Below are 12,500 nucleotides of genomic sequence, written 5' to 3' on the forward strand. Positions count from 1 at the left end.
AAAAAAAAAAAAAAAAAAAAAAAACAAGAAAGGCAGTCAGTCTCTCCCCTCTTATTTTCAGCTGACTTCTCCATGATCTCTCTCAGTCAGAAGGCCTCCCTGGGAACCACCATCTTTATTGGGTAACCATCTGCATTGTAATGGCTGCTATTGCTGACCAAAAGCAAACCTGCATGTTCGACTTCCCTCATTAGAACCTTTTGCCCCAATTAGGTTATTATTCCCTCTCGTGGGGTATACCTCCAGTTCTTAGCCCTTGTTCAGAGCAATGACATCATGAATCCAGCATTTAAACTGTTTTTTCCCCCTACAGGCACAAATCCTCTTGGATAGCTTATTGTGCAACACTATTCTGGTTTTCTTTTTTCTTAGTAAATCCCCAGGAGAGTAAATCCACCCAGGAGAGCCAGTATTTTATTTTTAAAAGTAGTCACCCAGCCAGGGGTAGTGGTGCACTCCTAAAATCCCAGCGACTTGGGAGGCTGAAATAGGAGGTTGACAAGTTTGAGGCCAATCTCAGCAACTTAGCAAGATCCTGTCAAAAAATTATAAAATAAAAGGTCTGGGGCTGTAATTTGGTGGTAAAACACCCTGGGTTTAATCCTCACTTAAAAAAAAGATAGTTACCCATGAATTCCATAACAGGAAAAATCTTACCCCAGAGAAGAGTCCTGGTGTTTATTTGGCACATGTGAAAAGTGAGTTTTCTAACAGAGGAATGGTCATCCTGTATAAGTACATGGAGGGCAGTGATTGTCAACCAGGATGATTTTGTTCTCCAGGGGACATTTGGCAAAGTCTATACACATTGTTGTCCCAACTACAGGCAGCAGGAAGGCTGCTACTGGACTCTAGTGAATATATTTACAGTGGACACAGGACAGCCCCACAATAAGAAAGTAACTGGCCCAAAGTTAGCAGGTAGAAAAATGCTCTTTTTGGACTAGTGTAAGCTGGTGAAGAGGGGCTTGGGGCCCCTCTGCCAAAGCTGAGGATATCCTAGACAGTATTTCATTAAGTCAAAGGACACCAGTAACAGTAAACGTAACAATGATTTTTCTAGGCACAATGAAAGAAGCCTCTTGATCTTTGCAAAACGAATTTATTAAAAGCCAGCTGTGTTATTGATGTGGAGCAGAGGTTTATTAAATTCACTTTAAAATAATAATAAACTCATTACATGTTAATATAGAAACCTGTTTTATGAGAAATAAATCTGTTTCCTAAACCAGGAAAAAAAAATGGTGAGGAGAGTGCATTGTACATTTTTGCAAATCTTTTTAATCTTTGGCTTAAGAGAAGGCAGCTGATTTCTCATATGTACTTCTGCATTCAGTCTATGGCAACAGTACATAACATGTAGCCTCTGCAGACTCCACTGTATGCTTATGAGAGAATGAGAGTGAAAAAGGCCAGTAGCATCTCAATATAATTTTTTAAAAGGTTTGATCTCGAGAACAATGAAAGGGACTCTCCCCAGAAATCCAGGCCCACACTTTGAGAACTATTGCTCTAGAACTAGGGGGTCTGTGAACCAGAATAGAGAAAAAGTTACATCTTTATTTTCACTAATCTCTAACTGGAATTTAGCATACCCTTCAAATATGGATGGAGGTTTCAAACTACCTTGGTACTGGCAATATGTATGACTTTGTCACCAAGTCAAGGATATTTTCAGATCACATGACAATTATTGCAGATATCTAAAAAACCACTTTTACTCGTATTCCTTTGAAATTTCAGTGGCTGTGATGCTAGATCTTATCTGTAATGCCTTAATAAGAACATATATTACAATACTACAAATATGTTCTTTTAATACTGTGATGAATATTTCAGTATAATTGCATTATACTGAGTATATATAATTCCTGAAGCACCCTGTCTCCAAATAAAAAGTAAGGGCTGGGGATGTGGCTCAGTGGTAAAGCACCCCTGGGTTCAATCCCCAATGCCAATGAATGAATGAATGATGATAAAAGTTTTCATAATTCACATAATAAACACCAGCCTTCTTCACAAAGCCCAGTGACCCCAAGAAAGCTAGCTAGATAGCCAAAGTGTTCCTGTCACTTTTACAAGCCACTAAAGCTGCCCAAATATTTCCTGGATAAACACTTTGCAGTCTTGTGTATTTTATTTCACCTATTTAAAAACACTTTTGAGAGCTAGGATTGTAGCTCTCTGGTGAAGCACCTGCATAGCATGCATGAGACCCTGGGTTTGGTTCTCATCACCATGGTAAATATATACATATCTTCTAGATCAGGTCCATGGGCTTTAGTATAAAGACTGCCACAGGGATCCTTTGCATAAAACCCCTTCAGAAACTCTGTCCTAGAGAGTCACCCAGAAAAGCATCCCTTGGCCATTTGGGGAAGGCAATGTGGCTCCAAAGCAAACTGAAATCAGGGAGTGTTTTAAGAAAGCATGTTCCATTGCCACTCTTATCAGCCTCTCCCCTGCCCTCCCCTATACACAAAGCCATAACCTCAGTTCATCACAGTAAAGTGTTCATAATGAACATGCCCAGTTTTCAAAATAATTCAACACCCTGTAATATATAAAAGTTACCTTTAAAAGTTTGTAATTAGACTGGGGGTGTTGCTCAGTGGTGGAGCACTGACGTAGCATGCTTTTTGGAGCTGGGTATGGTAGTGCACACCTGTAATCCCAGCAACTCAGGAGGCTGAGGCAGGAGGATTGCAAGTTTGAGACTAGCCTTGTCAATTTAGTGAGGCCCTAAGCAACTTAGGGACACACTGTCTCCAAATAAAAAGTAAGGGTTGGGGATATGGCTCAGTGGTAAAGCACCCCTGGGTTCAATCCCCAATGCCAATGAATAAAAGTTTTCATAATTCACAAACACCAGCCTTCTTCACAAAGCCCTGTGACCCCAAGAATTCAAAGTTAAGTAGGCTTGTTACAAAAAGCAGTCCCTTTTCCTTGTCCTTAAAACAACCACTTGTAACTCCTTCCACTGTCCTTTTTAGTATTCCCCTCTTTATCTCTAAATAACAGGCACAGAGTGTATCATCCTGTTATTTCCTATAAAGGCTGCCTTTGCTCCCTACCCACAGCCCACCAAACATGGTACGTTTCCCACCTCACCTCCATGCTTGTCAGGCAGATGTCACATGATTCTGGTAGATTAGCAGTGTTGATACATACCAGCTCTTTCCCTGCTTTTCTAAACTTGGCTTTCAACCACTTCACACATATTGGATATTCTGGACTGATGGCCCATGTGGCCTGATGCAGAGTTATCCTGAAGATCTTACTTTACCATCATCTGGAGACTGCCTTCACATATCATTTATTTCTGAAATAAGCAAGTTCCAATGCCACTGTTGTCAGCCTCTTTTATGGAGACAGAGACTGTGTGCCTTTTTTGTTTACTGTCCCTGTTTGGAGGAGAGGTAAAGGACATCTTCCAGTAGCTTCCTGAGATAGAGGACATAATATGATTTTTTGAGACCTTGCTTGTCTTAAATTGTCCTTAATCCACCTCATACCTAATGAATAGACATAGCATTCTAAACTGAAACTCAACATTCCTCATAATTTTGGAAATATTGTTCTGTGATCTTTTCTAGTGTTGCTGATGTATAGTTAAAAGCTTTTCTGATTCCTAATCCTTTATATGAATAACCTTCTTACATTAGTTTTTCCATTTTAGAAACGTGTTAGGATTTCCTTTGCACCCAGTGCATGGATACATTCATGATGGTGTGTTTTGTCAGAGACAGTTTTCATTCATGATGCTGTCTACTTGGTGAGCTCTTTACATCTAGAAAGTTAGGCATTCTAGTTCTTGAAAATGTTTTGAATTTCTTCTTTTATTTCCTCCCTTCCAATTATTATTTTTAAAATTTCTATTAATGCCTTCAATTTCTTTGTGTGTATATGCAGTAGTGGGGATTGAACCAGGAGCCATCTACCTCTGAGCTATAACCCCCACCATTTTTATATTTTATTTTGAGACTGTGTCTCACTAAGTTACCTAGGCTGGCCTTGAACTTGTGATCTTCTAGCCTTAGCCTCCGGAGCCACTGGGATTATAATTATGCACCACTGCACCCAGCTAACGCCTTTAATTTCTAAGAACATTTTATTATTCCTAAAAAGTTCTTTTTTCGTGGATATAACCTGTTAGTAACTTGAGGTCTTTTCTCATAGACTTGTCAGAATACTCAGAAAAGGTCTTCCCATCTCCTCCCTGGAGAAGATTAGCCTGTTGCCAGCATCAGGGGGTAGGGAGCTCTTGTGTCCACACCCAGTCTTGGCACAATGTGCCTGCTTGCCCCTCAGCTCAGAGACCCTCAGTAGAGTATAAGCTTTTCACCAGAATGGAGGAGCAGGTCTGTTTCTTAAGTATACTTCCAACCAGTCTTGGCCCATACTGTTGGAGATTGCTTGGGGTACCCTGAGGAGTTCTGTGGAGTAAACCAGGTCCCCTTTCAGCTGTTCACACTGCCAGCTTGGAATTCTGCTAAGATTTTTTTTTAATATTTATGTTTTAGTTTTGGGTGGACACAATATCTTTATTTTATATTTATGTGATGCTGAGGATCGAACCCAGTGTCTCATGCATGCTAGGCTAGCACTATACTACTGAGCCACAACCCCGCCCTGGAATTCTGCTAAGATTTGTTAGGTAAATTTCCTCTCTTCCTTCTTCCTTAGAGTTCATTATGCCTTAAAATAAACCCTTACTATAATTTTAGTGAGGATTTAAGCATTTTCAAAGCTAACTATATATGTTTAGTGTGCCGTCTTTAAACAGAAATTGGAGATTTTCATTGTAGGCTGTTTGTATTATCATCTGAATGTTCATGAAATCCAAAATCCTCAAAATTTTTATATAGGAGGTTTGCAAGGGTCTTTATTCACGCATTACTCAGATTTCATCCAGGTTAAATCTGACAGGATTTTTTTTTCTTTTTGGTGAAATTCTAGATGAGACCCGTGATTCAAACTATAAAAAGTATGGTCATACTAATAGTTAAGACTTGTTGGACACTAAACCCAAACACTATTCTAAACATGTTCCATATTTTAACTTGTTTATTCTCACAACAACCCTATGAATTTGAAACTTTTTGTTGTCCCTACATTACAGATGAGTAATTACAAATATAAAGAGGTTAAGAAAACTGCTCAAGGTAACACAGCAAGTTAATGGCAGAGTCAGTAATTAAACCCAAACAGTCTGGCTCTAGATAACATTTTAAGCTTAACTACTACATGTGCAATGCTCCTGATTTGTAAATTGTGTATATATAATGTTCCCATTTTTGTTATACATTTCCCTAAACTTCTTCAGTGGTCCATTTTTCATAACTTCAAACACATGTGGTTCTTTTTTCCACATAAAACTTGGTGAAATGTCTTTAAACCAAGAGGCAAAATTTCTGTTTACTTCAAATAAAATTTTATTAGCAGAAACTGGTTGGTATTATAATAATTGCATTGAAAAATGATTTAATATCACAAAAAGAATGCAAATTGGCTACGTACCCTAAAATAGGATTAAGAAATGCAAGTGATAAAGCACATGAGTGTTCCTCTTTTAATGTTTAGTAATTATTAAAAATTAATAATAATTCACTGATTATTAAAATTACAAAAGATTACATAAGTGTCTTAGAGCTTAGATTTTCTTTACTATTCAGTCATCTTCATTTATAAAATTGACATTGCTGTTAAACCATTTTTACCTCAGGTTAAAATTCGACCTATCCATTGCTGACTGAGTCATACCAGGTCACTGAAACCTAAAATAAGTATGTTCTAATCGTTGAGTAACCATTATAACCTATTTAGAGCCAAGATCCACTGGAGACATGTTGACTATTTCTTTTCTACATCACCGAGATGGCCACGACATATCCATTGATAATGTGTTGAAGTTATTAGTTCTCCAAACAGGGAAGGATGCCAGCAAAATGTACAAAAGTAAATTCAGTGGAATCTCTGTGATCTGGAATTATGACTATTGTTCTGTCAGCAGCCCATGTGTTGCTAACCATTTTTTTTTTACAAAAATGTATTTTGTGATTTGATTTGACCAATGGTTCATGTGAATCTAAGCAGTTATGCTTATAATAAGGGTTCTGCTGTCCACTTTTTCCCCATCCTGAGTAATGTCAGAAGGCACATATTCTGCATCTAAAAGAATGATGAAAAGTAAAAATGAAAACACCTGAAGAGTGCTTTCACTTACATTTATCAAGGGGCAGCTGCTGCCATTATCCATGAGGTGATGCCCTGCAGTTGGCCAAGCAGGGTCCCGTGGGCCTCAGAGCAGGAATTAAAGAGTTGGACTGTGAATGGTGCTGCCTCTGTGGTTACGTGAAAAGGCCACTTTGGCACTTATAATGAAATGTACAGATTCCAGTGAGATTACAAGGGACATTTGGCTCCTTGAGTTTGGGATGGGGAAGAAACCTGCACATCATTAATATCATGCATCATAGAAGGGATTTAGACCCTGTATTTTTCCATTTCATCTCCTTATAAGATGGTAATTTCCCTTTAGGGATTTGGGTTTCTCTGTTGTATCCATTAATAGGAAGATAGAAAGAGAGAGAGAATCACAAATTAAAATCATTTTATGGTAAGTGTCTATGTCTTTTCAACTCTGTGCTTCTCTTTGTAGAACTAAATCAGAAAAATCATTCAGGTGAAGACTCTGCATTTTGATGTTAACAGATTCCACTCTTGTGGGATAGACAACCAGTTAACAACATGAAATGAGGCAGGCGTGGTTTTCAAAATGAAAAAATGTTTGATGTAACCTCAAGTTTCTCTCTGAACTATGACCATACTGTAAAAAACCTAGGAGGAGGGGAGCAGCTTTGTCAAACACAGAATTACACACGAGGAAGAAAAATTAATCTAAATACTAAGGGAGAAGCCTGTGTTCTCTTGCATGATATTTAACAGCAAGAGTGAGAAGAGGGATGTTTCTTTCTTTGTGTAATGTGCAGTAGTTACAATAAACACAAGATTTCCAAATCTCAGAGGACTCTCTTGACAGTTGCTTGATAACAGCTTTTTTCATTCCATAGTTTTGACAGTTTGTGTGTGTTGCCATATCTAGTGTAAACTAAAACATCACTGTCATTCTGTTTTTCTTTTGTATGTGGCTTCTTTTTTTTTTTTTTTTGTACCAGGGATTGAACTCAGGAATGCTTAAGCACTCACTGAGCCACATCTCCAGCCCTTTTTTGTTATTGTTGTTTGTTTGTTTGTTTTAATTTTAAGACACAGTCTCACTAAATTGCTGAGGCTGGCCTTGAACTTGTAATCCTCCTGCCTCCACCTCCTGAGCCACTGGGATTACAGGCATGAGCTACCATGCATCAGGAACATCTGCTTCTTCTGTGAGATTACAGTTTAGGCATTCTCTCCTGTCCTCTACTACTTGCCTCTCCTGAAGCTCCCTGCTTCCATCTGCAAAATGAGGGCCTAGAGGCTGCCAAACAAGGTTATAGGCCTGAGAGAATTCAGTGATTTAAACAAGAACTGTAAGATACACATGGCTTTCCTTTTTTAATTGTTGAGTCATAAATGTGATATAGCTTTAAATAGATAACAACAATTTGCAAATCAACAAGGCCTATTTGATAATTACTTTTGGAATAAACATTTAAAAGTATACATTGGCTGGAGGTATAGCTCAATGGTAGAGTGCTTGCCTAGCATGCATGAAGCCCTGGGTTCCATCCCCAGCACCAAAAAGAAAAAATACACACACACTTAGAGGATTATGATATTGAAAATTATGCAGGGCAGTATGGGAATTCTTTCTTGTCAGTTAAAAGTGTACATTTTAAACATGGAAATTGAGATAGCAAGTTTCTCTAGGTACTAACAGGTTCTCTCAAAAGAATGCCCTGATAGAAGCGTTTTCTAAATAGCACATAAGGGTTTCTCTTAAGTTTTGTGTGTGTGTGTGTGTTTTACTTTTTGAACCCAGTGCCTCACATATGCCAGGCAAGCACTCTACCACTGAGCCACAACCCCAGCTCAGGTTTTTCTTAAGATTACACATTTCTTAAGATTATACATTTCTTTGGGAAGACTCTGGGATGTGCACTAGGACGTTTGCTAATGTGCTCTTCCCATCTTCTCCATTTTCATTTACATTTCATCTAAGAAGAGCCAAAGGAAAAAATCCCAAAATAATGATTCAGATTTTTATGAGAGCAAATTTAAACACATATAAAATAGAACATTTTGTCTTACATGATCTAGCATCAACATTTAACACACACAAAAGATGAGTAAATTTAGTCCAGCATCCTATATCAACACTAACTGAAGACTTTCAGTTGCTTGAGTCAAAGGCAGAAAATCTTGTTATAAGAGTATGCTTAGGAGACCTTTGACAATTTTTAAGATAAATCACGCAGGCTGTGGAGTAGGAGAATAAGAGTTTCTCTTTGTGCCCCTTTATAAAGAGCATTTACAGAAAACAGCATGAGCTAGATGCGAGGCGTTGCTGAAAAAGCCTTTCTGGTCTGCCTTTCTCATGGGTATGGTGCTTCTTCTGTTTAACTTATGGGATTGTTGTGAGGATAAAATAATAGGATATCTATCTTTTTGATTTGGGGAGTATTTGACCTCAAACTTGTGGGCTCAACTGATCTTCCCACCTCAGCCTCCTGAGCAGCTGGGATTACAGGCCTGTGCTACCCCACCCAGCTATGATGTACATCTTTTGTACCCTCAGTACCAGAAGTTGACAGACTTTTTTCTGTAAAGGGTCAGATAGCAAAATTTCTAGTTTTGAGTAGCAGAAGGTCTCCCTTGAATCTGTTCAACTCCACCACTGTAACTATAGGCAATACAGACACAAATGGGCATGGTTATATTCCACTAAAACTTTATTGACAAAATAACAGCAGGCTAGATTTGGCCTTAATAACGAATGATACAAAACATAAGATAATCAAATATCTGTTTATTTCTTCTAGCAAGTAACCCATCATTTGAGAATCCCTCAATGTGATCAGTGCTTGGCCACCCTTATAAAGAAGAACCCTAAAGGGACCATGTCTTTCTAGAGAAAGCCTCTTTCTCCAGTCATTTTTATTTCAATCTTCCCAAATTTGGCTAAATCTTAGGAGAATTTGAATTCAGTTAAGCTTATATTTATTAATGGCTTCATTTAGGCCACATAGTCTGACAAAAGTCTCCAGCCATTTTTAAGTAGGTATTTCTTTCTTGTGACTATTAGTTTCCTCAGAACCTTGATATTAATCATGGTAGAAAAGGGAAACCAGTGTTAAAATAGCTAAATATGGTAGAACATTGGCACCCCTTACTTCCCTTGGATAGTCCTTAAATCTTTGATCAGGGAAAAGAGTTGAAAAGAAGGGACAGCAGCTATTTTGGTGATCTACCAGTTAAAGTTTCAAGATATATGATCAATTCTGATTAAGCTGATGGAAAATTCTAGTTACAGAGTGTCACTGATATATCCTGGAATGTAATACACCATAGTCCTCAGGATTCCAAGAGACAAAATTACACTGGCTCATCCCAGAGAGAGTACAGTTTATGACTTCATATAATTCAAGAAGGTAAAGGGCACTAACCCTTATACCCTGAAAACACTGGTATTTCAGACTTTGTGATTGGTTCTCTAAATAGCTGGATTGCTTTAATATCTATTTAGGTGCTGGGGATTGAACCCAGGCCTTAGACATGCTAAGCACACTCTCTACCACTGAGCTATACCCCCAGCCCCTGCTTTAATATTTAGATTGTATCTGATAGGTTAGATTCCAAACCATATCCATTTTATACAAACATTATATCCAGTGCAGCCAAAAAAAATGTATCTGGTACAGAATTTTCCTTAATAGATTTTCCTTGGATAATGGATTTGATGATAAACAGTCATTTAAAAATCTGCCTTTAGCATCCCTTTTTTGCTTTCTCTCAGATTTATTAAGGCCTTAGCTTTCCCTGTGTCTTAGGCATATCACACTAAGTTAATGAGCTCTTTCCCAAAAAGTGGCCCTCCTTGATAGCCATTTTCTACAATGGTACCTAATAGTTTCTGCCCCTTGACATTCACTTATGCAATAGTTCCTTTCTTTTGAGTATGAGTTGGACCCAATAGCTCTCTTCTAACAAGTAGAATACAACAAAAGGAATGCAATATCACTTCTAAGATTAAGTTACAAAAGATTGCAATTTATGTCTTAAGCACTTTCTTGGGTTGTCTTGCTTACTCACTCTGAGGAAAACCAGCTGCCATATTGTGAGTTACCACATGGTGAAGAACTGAGGACTCTGTCCAACAACTTAAGAGGAAGGAGTCCACAAGAGAAAACTTGGAAGCTGATTCTTCCATAGTCCAGAACTCCAATGAGACAGCAATCTGGATGTGACCTTAATTGTAGCCTGTGAGAGCTCTGGAGCCAGAGGTCCCCAGTTAAGCCATGTTCAAATTTCTGTATCACAGAAACTGAGAAATAAATGTGTGTTGTCTTTAGCCACTAAATCTTGGGCAATTTGTTATATGGCAGTAGTGCACTAATAAAACCCTTTAAAGTGCAGTGCCTACATTAAGCTTCTGTTTCTCATAATCTGTTGTGCAGTGTCTTACATTAAGTTTACACTAAATATATGGTTATTTATTATTTTACTATTTTGCTTGAATACCTATTTGATTTGGATTAACCAAAAATGTTAAACTTTTTCTCCACAAAAAAATGTAACTCACCATCTTGGGGCATGACATCTACACGGACATGACATGCAAATGGAGAGGGAATGTGTACCACCCATGAACAAACATAGAACCCAAGGAAGACCAAGAGCCCCTGGAATTGTTATAGCCATATCCCTCTCCAGAGTGCAAAAGAGAAAGGGTGTCATAGGAGGCTTGCCTTAATGTTAGGCTCTAGGAAGGCACAATCTTATTTCTATCTTCTATCCAGAAGTTACCAGTGGCCCATGACAGAACAATAAGGCCCTCACCAAGAACTGTTTATAGCACAGCTGTTACCTTCACAACTGATTCTGGACCAGCTACAATTACAACTGTTTACAGTGGTCAGAACTGTCCCTAAAACAATAGCATGGGCTGTGAGAACAGGAGGCTAGTGAGAAGCTAAGATGTCCAGAGGATTAAAGAGCAATCAAGGCAAGACCAATGTTCTTATGCTTTTATCCCCAAGAAGATAAGACCTTAGCTGGTTGTTCAGCCTTTGGCCCAGGAAATGTAAAATGCATTCCCTTAGGTGTGTTTTTGCATATTTGCTACACTCTGGGGGCTTTTTTTCCCTCCCATCTGTGATAGGTTGACCATTTACAATGGACCATACGTTTTCCCTTCTCCCCCTGTCTGCCTTCCCTCCCTATGCACAAACCCTTACTCTGTTAACTCTGCAGAATAAGTAATTTCTAGATCCTGTGTGTATTGCATGTCATGAAATAGCACATTCATCATTCTGATTTTTTTATGCATCTGGGTCTAGAAAACACATAAGTAGAGATTAACATAATCAAACATCAAGATTAGAAATAGTGGTACATGCCTGTAATCCCAGCTACTCAGAAGGCTGAGGCAGGAGGATTTAATGTTCTAGGTCAGCCTTGGCAATTTAGTGAGCCCTGTCTCAAAAACATAAAAAAAAAAAAGGACCTGGGATGTAGTTCAGTGGTAGAATTCCCAGTACCAGGGGGAAATTTTTTTTAAAAAATAGTATGTGAACATTAAAGATTGTGTTAACTTCTTGGATCTTGTTACTGACCTAAGACTTGGAAAGACTAGGGTCTTCAGGAAGAATGATAGTGGTGGAAAATGTTATTTTGATGACATAAAGCTATGAGGTCATTGAAATCAAACATACCTGAAAATTTCGAGTCCTGGTTCCCAACTAGAAAGAGAAGTTAAAATTATCCGTCTGGGGACCTTTATGTAGCAAAGAAACAAATATGTCTTTCTCTTTTTTTCCTCACAAAAACCTGAGAATGGGGTTGCATGGTAAATTCTGCATGAATATGTAGCCAAACTTCCAGGAAATCTATTTGACTCTTTCCCAACCATCCTTGTACACCACTGACCTGGTGCTAATCGCCTTTGTTCTTGTCTTAGATCTTGGGTAGATGTTAAGACATTAAAAATATTTGTTTTTCTCATGACTTCATGTGTATTAAAGAGTAGTACTCACATCAAATTTCACTGTAGGTGCTATCTACCCCATTGGCTTTGATTAAATTGCAAGTTTAGAATGCCATGAAGGGTTTTTGCAAATTGCAGTGATAGCTGTGGGTGGGGAGGCAAACATGTTTTCTGTTGGATGTAATTCAGATCTCTAGGCCTCTGATAGAGTTGGTCCTTAATAAAACTTAGTTTCATGTTGCAAAGTGCTTGTCATAGAAGGTCAATGTCTTGTTGCCACATTTTCCACCCAAATGCAGTATAGAACCATTTGAAGAATAAAATTTTGTTAGTTGTTCAATGTATCCAGAAC

The 12,500-nt window shown here is 38.3% G+C and overlaps 1 protein-coding gene across 2 annotated transcripts in view; it reads left to right on the plus strand.

Moving 5' to 3' along the window:
* The window catches only part of Pola1 (DNA polymerase alpha 1, catalytic subunit), a 295,390-nt gene that overhangs the window by 276,050 nt on the left and 6,840 nt on the right, over positions 1-12,500 (plus strand). The window lies entirely within an intron of this gene.

The sequence above is a fragment of the Marmota marmota genome, unplaced genomic scaffold (genome assembly GCF_001458135.2).
Source record: "Marmota marmota marmota unplaced genomic scaffold, marMar, whole genome shotgun sequence".
Classification (NCBI taxonomy): domain Eukaryota; kingdom Metazoa; phylum Chordata; class Mammalia; order Rodentia; family Sciuridae; genus Marmota; species Marmota marmota.